Source organism: Globicephala melas, chromosome 7 (genome assembly GCF_963455315.2).
Source record: "Globicephala melas chromosome 7, mGloMel1.2, whole genome shotgun sequence".
Lineage (NCBI taxonomy): Eukaryota > Metazoa > Chordata > Mammalia > Artiodactyla > Delphinidae > Globicephala > Globicephala melas.
Genome location: NC_083320.1, coordinates 51882358 through 51894413, shown reverse-complemented (window position 1 = coordinate 51894413; position 12056 = coordinate 51882358).

The window sequence follows — 12056 nt, the reverse complement described above, 5'->3', positions numbered from 1 at the left end:
TGTACAAATTTTCTAAGAGTTAATCAAGATTAAACTCTTTCTTCCTCCTTCCCTCTCTTCTTTTCTTCCTTTCTTCTTTTTAAAATAAAGGTACTTTCCTTATTGCAGTAAAATTCTGAAAAAGAGGCAAGTGGTTTTCATTAATAAGAAATGAAGACCACAGTTTTTCATCTGAAACGGTTATCAAGTGCATGGAGGCACAAGACCACTAGAAAAGAGAGACAAGTCTGCTCCTCACTCCTCCTTTAACACACTCCCTCTGCAAGCCTGGCTACAGGGCCAGGAGCTGGCTTCTCAACTGAGAGTAACAGAAAGTCCTCTGCCCCCAAATATGAGTCATATGCCTTTTAATTCCATTATGTTGTTCCATTCTATGGAGTCTAGAAAGTTTTCTTGGGTTCCAAGAGTCCCTTTTTAAAGATGCAAATTCTCTTGAGATGGCTTAGTTATCATTACCTCTTTAATAGGACAGAGTTGACAGTAACAAGGAGTAAAATGGCACTTAGAACACGCATAATGGATGAGAGGGCACCCAAAGTGTTAGAAAGGTGGTGAGGAATGGAAACTGATTCAGATAATTCTGCATTGTATGTCAGTCAGTACTTTCCGTGCAGAATACTGATTTTATCTATAACATAGTGTTTAACTGTTGAGGAATATTGAAGAGAACCCCTTTATATTTGACAATGTCCTAGAAATGATTTTATTAGAAATCTTCTGACATGGACCTGATGTCATAGGTACATAGGTCATGCTGTCTAATATAATACGGGCCCACCAAGTAGGGACACTGTAGACCCATGAGGATATGGTTTCTAGAGGCCTCCAGTTGGGGAGTTTCATGAGCCTGTTGACTGTTGTCCTGCCCTTGTGCCAGAACCAGATGTGGTTCTGAATTATATGATCAGTTCAGTCTGAAGAAGGATTAAGCAGATACCTGCCTCTTCCTACCTTCACAGCTCCCCCAACCCGCACCTGGCTTAGTTGGAGGGTGCAGGCTGGCCCAGGTGCCAGGTGCAAGGTGTGCAGGGTGCTCTCTACAATTAAAGCTGATCCTGAAAGAACCAACAGCACAAGCCTTCAATTTCATGATGCCTATTCACTACCTGGTATCTCTCCAGATGGTTGAGTATTAACTTTGTGGTTTTCTTTATCATTTACTAGATCGATTTATTTCCCCAAAGTGTTAGAGCTTATAACTGCAACCATTGGAGTGTCACATAAAGATTAGGAGTAGGGGCTTGGCACTCTTACTCAACATAGTATTGGAAGTCCTAGTCAGAGTAATTAGGCAAGAAAAGGAAATAAAAGTCATCCAAATTGGAAAGGAAGAAGTAAAACTGTCACTATTTGTAGATGACATGATTTTATATATAGAAAACCCTAAAGACTCCACCAAAAACCTTTTGTAAATAATACATAAAATTTTATTAAGTTGCAGGGTACAAAATCAACATACAAACGCGTTGTGTTTCTAAATGCTAACAGTGAGCTAGCAGAAAGAGAAATTAAGAAAATCCCACTTACAATCACAACAAAAAGAATAAAATACTGAGGAATAAATTTAAGGAGTTGAAAGACCTGTTTACTGAAAAATAAAGACATTGTTGAAAGACATTATAAAGAAGACACAAATAAATAGATATTCTGTGCTCATGGATTGGAAGAATTAACATTGTTAAAATGTCCATATTACCTAAAGCAATCTACAGATTCAGTGCAATCCCTATCAAAATCCAAAGGACATTTTTCACAGAAATAGAACAAACAATTCTAAAATTTATATGGAACCACAAAAGTCCCCAAATAGTCAAGCAATCCTGAGAAAAAAGAACAAAGCTGGAGGTATCACACGCTCTGATTCCAAACTATATTACAAGGCTATAGTAATCAAAACAGCATGGTATCAGCAGAAAAACAGATACATAGATCAGTGGAACAGAATTGAGAGCCCAGAAATGCACACATATATGGACAATTAATTTACAACAAAGGAGCAAAGAACATACAATGGAGAAAGGAGAGTCTGGTCAATAAATGGTGTTGGGAAAACTGGACAACCACATGCAAAAAATGAAACTAGGCCACTGTCTTACAGAATACACAAGAATCAACTCAAAATGGATTAAGGACTTGGATGTAAGACCTGGAACCATAAAACTCATAGAAGAAAACATAGACAGCACACTCTTTGACATTGGTCTTAGCAATATCTTCCCAGGTATGTTTCCTCAGGCAAGGAAAACAAAAGAAAAAAATAAACAAATGGGACTAAATCAAACTAAAAGCCTTCTGCACAAGAAAGGAAACCACCAACACAATGAAAAGACAACCTTCCAAACAGGAAAAGATATTTGCAAATCATATATCCAATAAGGTATTAATATAAAAAATATATAGGGACTTACCTGGTGGTACAGTGGTTAAGAATCTGCCTGCCATTTCAGGGGACACGGGTTCGATCCCTGGTCCAGGAAGATCCCACATGCCATGGGGCAACCAAGCCACGCACCACAACTACTGAGCCTGCGCTCTAGAGCCCACGAGCCACAACTACTGAGCCCATGTGCCTGGAGCCCATGCTCCGCAACAAGAGAAGCCACCACAATGAGAAGCCCGTGCACCGCAACGAAGAGTAGCCCCTAGAGCTACTCTGCAGCTACTAGAGTAGCCCCTAGAGCTACTCTGCAGCTACTTGCTGCAACTAGAGAAAGCCCACGAGCAGAAAAGAAGACCCAACACGGCCAAAAAGAAATAAAAATAAATAAGTCTAAAGAATTTTAAAAAAATATATATATATAAAGAACTCATACAACTCAACAGTGACAAAAAACAAGCTACCCAATTAAAAAAATGGACAGAGGAGCTGAATAGGCACTTTTCCAAAGAAGACATACAGATTGCAAACAGGCATGTGAAAAGATGTTCAACATCACTAATTATTAGGGAAATGCAAATCAAAGCTACAATGGAATATTACCTCTATGCTGTTAAAACGGCTGTTATCAAATAGGCAAGAAATAACAAGTGTTTGCAAGAATGTGGGGAAAAGAGAACATTTGTACACTATTGGTAGGAATGCAAATTGCTGCAGCTACTGTGGAAAACAGTATGTTGATTCCTCAGAAAAATCAAGAATAGATCTACCATATGATCCAGCTGTCCCACTTCTGGGTATTTATCCAAAGAATACAAAAACATTACTTCAAAAAATACATGCACCACTATGTTCACTGCAGTATTATTTACAGTAGCCAAGATACAGAAACAACCTAAGTGGCCATCAACAAATGAATGGATAAAGAAGTATGGTATATTACATATACACACAATGGAATATTACTCAGCCATATAAAAAGATGAAATCTTGCCATTTGCAACAACACGGATGAAACTTGAGGGTATTATGCTGATAAAATAAGTGAGAGAGAGACAAATACTAAAATATTTTACTCATACGTGGAACATAATAAATAAATGAACAGACTAAACCAAACAAAGAAACACACACACGTAGATACAGAGAACAGAGTAGTGGTTACCAGAGGGGAAGGACCTGAAGAGGGTCAGTTGTATGGTGACGGATGAAACTAAAATTTTGGTGATGAGCACACTGTAGTGTACATATAAGTAGAAGTATGTTGTACACTTGAAACATTTTATAAACCAATGTTACTTCAATAAAAAAATAACTTAAACAGTAGGGGCTTGGTTCAGGTTCTCTGTGTCCACTTAACTAGCTGTAGGAGTAGGTTTCTTAACCTCTCTAAACACCAGCTTCCCCATTTGTGGGTGTTTGGATGATTAAATGAGGAGTGCATGCAAATTCACTGGCTCACTGTATCTGGCAAATTGTATGTGCCCAGTAAGTGTTACTTGTTAACGGTAAGTTTTTGTCATCTTTATTCTCTACCCTCACTTGATCCAGAATTTAGAGCCTGAGAAATTTTCCAAAAGCACTGGTCAATATTAGAAGAAGAAACCAACTCCCCAAATATGGCTGCCTATTAGGCATCATGGTAGCAGAACAAAAACTAAGTTAAAATAATTAAATAAGTGCAAGGCAAGGGGTGAGAGAAAACACCATCTGCCAGCTCTCTGTGAGTCATTTAGGAGGAGTTGGAGGATAATGAAGGCCATTGCATTCTGGTCATGGATGGGTCCTTCTGCTTGGCTGGTGTTGTCGCCTTTCTCCGAATAAAAATAGCCCATGCATCCTTTCCCCCAGCTCAGTAAACACAGATTATGTGAATAAAAATAAAAGGATGCCCAACAAAAATGTTCAGGGAGGTTTGCTGCAATTTATTTTGTTTCCTATGTACCAGTGAATTTCGGTACAATCAATTTAATCTGAACAGCGAGGCGTTCATCTTTTGGCCTTTTATAGTCAGTTTTATACTATTTTCCTAGCAGGGCTGTCATACGAAATGCTCATCAGAGCCACGAAACAATGTTTAGATGTAAAGCAGTGTGTGGTGGGTTGAGTGCAGCACTGCACATGTCATGAAGGCTCAGATTTGGGTTTGGCCACCTTCTGCCTGTGAGGACATTGGGTATTTTCCAAGCCTTGGTTTCTCTTCAACCAAATGGCGATACCAGTCAATCCTGTAAAATTTAAATGAGATTGTATGAGAGATGAGTAAAGTATTCTTTTAAAAACGCTTTATAAATATTAGGTGATCGTGATTAGAAAGCAACTTTTGAAGGACAGTTTCACACCGTGAGTTTTGAGATTAAACTGAGTGACTACCAGTTCGTAGCCATGCAGAATTACTTAAATTGGGGGAATTTACCTGGGGAAATTACTTGAACTTCGGTGGCTCAGTTTTCTTATTTGTAGAGTGGGAATAATAATCTACTGACCTCAGAAAGTTGTTACGAGGATGCAGTGAGATGATCCAGGCCAGACGCTCGAAGGACAGGGCCTGGCACACTCACTTGGCTGCTCTTGTTGTGATTTTAATACTGGAACAAGTAGGAGTTATTTCTTTGTGTTTTGCACTGTTAAAAGTAGTACTTTTTTGGGTGGTTCTGGAATGGCCTACTAATAGTTTCGTTTTAAATCTGGAGTTATATAGTGACACCAATTTATAGCTGGCATTCAGGAGAGAGTGCAATAACAGAAAAATAGAAGATAGGGAAAAAACCCTTGAAAAGGGGAGAGTGGGAGAGTAGATCAGGTTTTGCTTTGTTTTTAAAGATATTTCTGTCATCAAATTGATTTTAATTTTTTCAAAGCACAGAATAAGAGGTCTATAATACAAGGTAGAGGAAAATGTACAGGTGTGGAGGTCTAGAGCTTGAGCTTATAGTTTGTTCTCTGCCACAGACAACTGTATATGGACATCGAATAAAACGTTTAATACCACTGGCTCCCAGAGAGGTGGGTGGACAAGATCACTGCTTCGAGGTGGCCATTAGAATCACCGGGAGTGCTGTGGAAAAATAGTGTATCTGGCTCTATCAGGTCCACCTCGGGTCAACTGAATTATAATCTCTCTGGGGCAGAACCAGTCTCCAAGCTCACCAGGGGTTTGGGATACACAGTGAGGCTCACCAGTCACTTGATGGGGTGATGGCTAGGGTCTCTTCCAACTCTGAGATCTCATACATCTATACATCTCTCTTTCCTGCAGTCACGTACGTAAAGAGTGCTTCTTAAAATGAAAACAGATATAGAGTAGTAGCTGGAGAAGGTCAAGGAATTTGACTTAAGCCATTAGCTTCTGAAAAAAAGCAAGTCATTTTCTGAACCTCACTGTAAACTGTAAACTTCTCTTCTTATGAAAGGTGTGATGACTATACTTCAACTGTACAGGCTATATATTGGACTCAGCTATCCCCTTTTCAATTTCAATTTACCTGTTTTTTTTTTTTTATGTGACAGGTTCTGCCCTTGTACAAACTTGTTTCTAGTACAGGCAAAATACTTCATGCAACATTTAAAAATCACATGTACGACTTCATCTCTGCCTATGGGTAATAAGAAGAGAAAAAAAAAAAAGGGAAACTGTTTCCAGAGAGGGATTCTTATCCACGGATTTCAGCACAGAGCATCAGCCTGGAAAGAACGTTTTTGTAATAGAAATATTCAGTGAAAAACACCAATTTCCATTTATATCATTAAAACGATGGAAGGAACATATGGCTTAGATTAGGAAAGTGAACGTTAGCTATGAGGGTGCATTTGCAGGAGACATTAATTAGGACTGAGAGTACCTCAAGCACTTGGGAAACAAATCTGTTTAATAAGCTTCATGGTTTGCAGATGCCGTTTCCCCTTCCTTCGCTGTGATTCCAAATAAAGCAGTTTTATCTGTGCAGAGCTAAGCACACTTGAGAAGTCATGCACTTGTGCTTTAGTCCGCTCACGTTTGAAAGCAAATTGACAGGACCTTCATATGAGTAAGATATCCCTTACAGCCATACATACCCAAGTGAGGGCATCATCATGCTAAATCAGGATCTGGTTTTCAGCTTGATGTATTCTGGGCTTTGCCTTTAAAGAGACTTCCATTCATTGGTCTACTACAACAGAATGCTGATGTGCTGCTGTCTCTATCCCTGGAGACGAGGTCCTGGGGTGTGCTTGATTGGAGGACACTGCACGTGTCCTGACTTGTGTTTGTATCAGTTCCTGCTGCTTCCTTTGATCAGTGGCTGATAAAGTATCTCTTGAGCTTTGTGGAGCTGATGAAAGCCATGTGTTTGGGCTAAGTATTTGGAACTTGATTTTTGGCATTATCATGATGTTAATATCTTTCAGTACATTTTAAAACATGAGTACATGGCCTTAGAAACATGGAATTCTCTGGTGAATATTGGCTAGGGCATCTGACACGTGGGTTATGTTGAACCCTCAAAAGCATATACTGTATCACTTTCTAAGGCTAGGAGTCTGTAATGACTCCCTTGGGACAAATAAACATTTCCTGTAAGGTCCCCCGCTTGCATAATTGCTAGCCTTGAGTTTTAGAGTCCTTGCTACCCTAAGTGAACTCATTTTAATATAAGTAAAATTTTTCAACTGTTTTCATGGTCCTTGGTAAAGAGGGCAAAGATCAAATGGAAATTGAGAAAGAACTTGTTCTCTCATTAAGGTAACATTTGTGGGGTGAAATAGAAAGGTAGGGTCTGTGGACAAGTACATCAGGATAGTGATTAAGAGTAAGGATTCTGGAGCCAGACTTCCTGGCTTTAAGTCTTAGCTCTACTACTTGCTTGCTTTAAATCTCAGACAAGCTGCTAAGCTCTGTATGCCTTAGTTTCCTCATCTGTAAGATGGGGATAATGACAAATTGATTAATGCTTATAAAGTGATTAGTTTCTGCACATCAAAAGCGCTTAATAACTGCTGCTGTCCATTGGGCAGACCCCCATGCTGGCAGTCCTGTTACTTTCAAGTAGATATCTGTTTTCAGATGGGTTGATTCTATGAGCCTGATCTAAGATTCTACTTCTGTTCTGAGGCTGGTGCTAAATGCTTTTGCAATGCTAGGTGAAGAGTGTGAACCCCCAAATACCTAACTGTCCATGTTTATAAAGTATAGGTTAATTCAATGCTGCTTATAGGTATGTTGGGAGAGAAAAACAGGAGCAGCTCCACAGGGAGAGTATACAGCAGGACCAGAAAATATGTATAATAACTCAATTTATCAGTCAGATTTTTTCCAAAAGTAACATAAATGCCATGATATGAGACATCTTCTAATAATGATTTTTTAAAGCATCTAGATCTCTGAATCACAGTAATAAGAAACATTATTGAAATATAACTAATTCCCAGATTGTGTCCACTCAGGTATTTTATTTTGGCCAGTCATTTATCAAAAACAGAACAAAAACTCATTTGCTTTTTTATTTCTAAGTTGCCCCACCTAGTTCCAAAATGGACTTAAGGCCACTGAAAAGCACTTGTTGACTATGTTCAGAGCATAGGAGTTACTAATGTTTATCATCTTGTGGCTTTCAGTATCACTGCTTGATGGAAAAAAGTCAATGATATTTTTCTTCCCAGTTTCATTTAAACACATATCTTTGACTGCCGCACGTGTTATTCATTAAAATCCAATAGAAACCAAGTAAGAAACTCTGTCTTAAGGAAAAGTCACTTGTTAGAGAGTTTGGGATTAAATTCCAAATTATTTATTATTAGATTATGAACTAACTGTAAGTTGACAGCAAGTGGTCATGTTCTCATAGTCCTTGACACCTCATGAGAGGCCCTTCTTTCTGACCCCACCCCATCTTCAGTTCCTCTACTGTGTTTGTGGTGACTTTTTTCATAGTTAACTAACTGGGTCCTAAGATAAGAGATGAATGTGGGGTGAGGAGGGAGTTGTTTCCCTTGACACATACCAGGACTTCAGTAAATGTTGGTGATGGTCAATGTTTCTTTCATACAGAACATAATAAATTTGAAGACAATTGAGGGGATACAGAAGACTTGGTTTCTAGTACTACCTTTGACTAACTGTGGGAACTCAGACAAGTCACTTTATTTCCTTCAAACTCAGCTCTATGAAATGAAGAGGATGAGATAGTTCTAAAGTCTCCTTTCTTACTAACATGCAGTGATCTTAAGATCCTAGGAATTAGCATAACTGTAGAGACTTTAGCAGTTGCATTACAGCTTGAATGGATAATTCCTTAAAATTGTGTTTACTTTGTCCAAACAACACAAAACCAAAATATAGAGGTTTTCATATGTTCAGGTATCTGACATAGATATAACCAAGGCTTTTTCTTTTGTTTTGTAAAATTTTAGTGTCATACTCTTATTAACATGTGTCCCTTGACTTCTCCTGTTTTCTGACTCTTGCAGGTAGGTGTATTCATGTATTGTTTATTGCACAGAATGGGGACATATAATTGACTGAGAGGAATATATTCTTGTGAAGCAAATTGCTAAAAATTACTGTGCATTAATCCAAGAAATATTTATTCAGTAATCTAGTAGTAAGTAGGAATAGAACAGTGAGTAACACATAGGGTTTGCCTCAAGAAGTCTAATGGGAGTACAAAAAAGTAAATAGATAACCATAAAACTGTGCAATACAGATGATGATTGGGAAAAGTGCGGTGTGCAAAATGAGCACACGCGGGACACTTAATCCAGTTCAGGGAAATTGTTGCAGACTTCCCAGAAGACGTGGCATGTGCGTGGATTACTGGAATTAGTCAGAATATGGGACTGTGCCAGGCAGGATAAAGCAGCATGTGCAAGAACCTGGAGGTGAGAAAGAACCGTGAATGTACAGGAACTGAAGGTAACTTACAATATTTTGGGGTGGAGGGGTGGGGGGATGGCAGCAGGGAGATATGAGTCTATGAAAGAGCCCAGGGAGTTTGGGTTTGATCCCTAAGACAATGAAGACGCATTGGAGGGTTTTCCACAGAGGAGTAACGTGTAATATTAACGTTAAAAAAAAGATAATACAAAACAACTGGAGTGTGGCAGATGTTTCGGAGTGGGGCAGAACTGTAGACAAAGAGATCAGTCAGAGCACTGTAACAATAAACTAGGCTAGAGCTGATGGTGGCTGAAACTAAGGGAGAGGCAATAGGGTAAGAGAAAACGTGGATTCAAGAAATGTTAAGGAGATAGAATCAGTAGGTTTGAAGATTGATTCATTCAAAAAATATTTGTTGGATTTCTGTAGCTGCACATCACGGAGTAACTGGTATTAGACATACCTTCCCACTGTAAATAACTATGAAACATGGGAAAATAATATAAAATATTATTTGCTGGCATTGGATAACAGCTCACTGCTGGGCTGCAGCCCTTGGGAAAGGGGAAACAAATGCAGTAAGCCCCAGATTCACACAGGCTTTCTCTCAAAGAACAGTTTCCAGACTATTGTGTAAGGAGAGAGAACCCAAGTAGAGAGCATCAGTTTTGCCAAATGAAGGATGAGTTTGTGGCTGCTAAGTTGGCTGACGCTTAGGTTCAGGACACCAAAAACGGAGGACCTGCAGAGAAGAAAGCCAAGACATCTGGGTGGAAATTTTTCTTAGGTCTTCGCTCAACCCCTGGACTACACAAATGTAGGATGAAACAACAGGAGGTCTGGAAGAGAGCCTCTTCCAGAAAGCTGTGAGCTAAGCAGATATTCCATAGCAGTGGAGATGTTAGAGTGCAAGCCCAGCCAGAGGGAAACTCTTGGGCATTTAATCAGATCACAGAAAGGCCACACTGTTGGAGTAAGTATCATGTCTTAGGAGTAAATAAAAACCTAACAAAGCACAAAACCAGGCCTCAACAAGATAAGGTAAATCTGTAGTAACTTAACTACCTTCCATAACAAAACTCAACCATTTTTTAGAAGACAACATCATGCAGGGTCCCTACAGTATATTCCCCACAATGTTCAGCATTCAGTAAAAAATTACTACACGTTCAACTAAGTAGGAAAAGCACCTGATAATCAAATGATGAGTCAATAAATGCAAACCTAGAAATAGTGCTGATAAGAACTTCATGTTTTTAGAGTTTACTATGCGTAGATACTATTTCAGCTATAAACGAGACCAAGAAAAAAATCTCTGAACTCACAGAACTTATTTATACTTTAGAGAAAGAAAACAGATAATAGACAAGATGAATCGGTAAATATTTGGTATGTTAGACGCTGCAAAATACTATGGAGAAAACGTAAGAACAGAAACAAGATAGGTCATATTAAGAGGGTGGGATTTTAAGTAGGGGGCCAGAAAAAGCTAAGTGTGTGGGGTTGATGGGGAGTGAAAGTAAAAGATGGCATCTGGGTTTTGAGCTTGTGCTTTTCTATTGCCTTGAGATGGGCAGTATAAGAGGAGGAACAGAATTATTTGTAGGGAGATGATATTTTGGGAATGTATATGAGGTGTCTGTGAGACTTTAATTGGAATTTTAGAGTAGGCAATTGGACATATTTGGAGAGCAGAACATGTTAATTTGGGAATGATCAGCATATGATAAAAACTATGACTAACAGTATAAAATGAGAAGGAAAAAATAATGAAGTACTTCAGGATTTCATATGCAGACATGAGACACAAAAGTATATCAACAAGACTGATAGATGGCTGGATAGATGGGATAATCCAGTAGAATATGTGGTCTTGGAAGTCAAGTGCCGTAGCAGGAGGAAGTGGTCAGTGGTGCCAAACATTGAAATCAAGTCAAATAAGCACTAAAATGTTTTCTTGGAGTTAGAAACAAAGAACTTGGTAAAAATTGGTGAGAATTATGATTAAAATGTGGGGCAGAAATCAGATTGCATTGTGATGAAGAGAAAATGTTAAGATACTGACAACTCTAATTCTGGCTAGAAAGGGCAGTAACTGAAGAGGATTGTCAGGTTATGGGACTGTGAGGTTGTGTGTGCGTGTGTGTGTGTGTATTTTAAGAATAAAGGCTTGGGCTTCCCTGGTGGCACAGTGGTTAAGAATCTGCCTGCCAATGCAGGGGACACAGGTTTGAGCCCTGGTCTGGGAAGATCCCACATGCCTCGGAGCAACTAAACCCGTGCGCCACAGCTACTGAGCCTGTGCTCTAGAGCCCGCGAGCCACAACTACTGAAGCCCATGCTGTGCAACAAGAGAAGTTGCCGCAATGAGAGGCCCGTGCACCACAATGTAGACCCCGCTCACTTCAACTAGAGAAAGCCCGTGAGCAGCAACGAAGACCCAACGCAGCCAAAAATAAATAAATTAAATACGTAAATTAAAAAAAAAGAAGAATGAAGGCTTAAACACATATAAGTGTACTTACAAATACTTTTTGAAGGACTACTTAACTGTGCAATCTCGATTGGAAAGGGATTAGAGCATGATAACACATCAAGCATGTGGTATTTTAATTTTGAGGATGATTCTTCAGTGCCACTCCTGAGGCACAGAGGAAAACTTTAACTCTTGTTATACAATTGCTCAAGTTACATGAATGCCAAATCTTGCACACCAGAATTTCTAGTTTTATCTCAGATTCTTCTTCAAGTAATTTTTTTTTTTTTAAAGGAGATGTTGGGGGTAGGAGTTTATTAATTAATTTATTTTTGCTGTGTTGGGTC